The sequence below is a fragment of the Alexandromys fortis genome, unplaced genomic scaffold (genome assembly GCF_014885135.2).
Source record: "Alexandromys fortis isolate MF-2015 unplaced genomic scaffold, M_Fortis_MF-2015_v1.1 scaffold_131, whole genome shotgun sequence".
Taxonomy (NCBI): Eukaryota; Metazoa; Chordata; class Mammalia; order Rodentia; family Cricetidae; genus Alexandromys; species Alexandromys fortis.
In genome coordinates, this window is record NW_026068023.1 from 931,630 (window position 1) to 932,049 (window position 420).

Sequence of the window (420 nt, forward strand, 5' to 3'; positions counted from 1 at the left end):
AAAAATATCCAGGATATTTGATGTGAGAAGGGAGACCCTCCCTATTCAATGTGAATGCTACTGAAGTCTATTGAAAGCATCCACGTGGGTATGATTAAAAAAAGAAAAAAAAAAGACAACTGCAGATACCGTCTATCAAAGGTTGGTGTGGGATAGTTTAACATGAGAGATCATAGGACAACTTGACTACAAAGTAAAATGGAATATGAGAATTTGGGCCAAGCTTCCATTTCTTTAGATGAGGCTGACAGACCAAGAACCAATCTGCCCATAGCTGTCATGATAAGCTCCAGAATCAAGAAGCGGCAGTGCCAGAATCTGAATCAAGGGCTAACGACCCAGAAATCAGAGTTGGCGCGGTACAAAACGCAGACCTTGAGGTAATGCCAGCACACAGAAGGAAAGTGAAATGCACCTTTC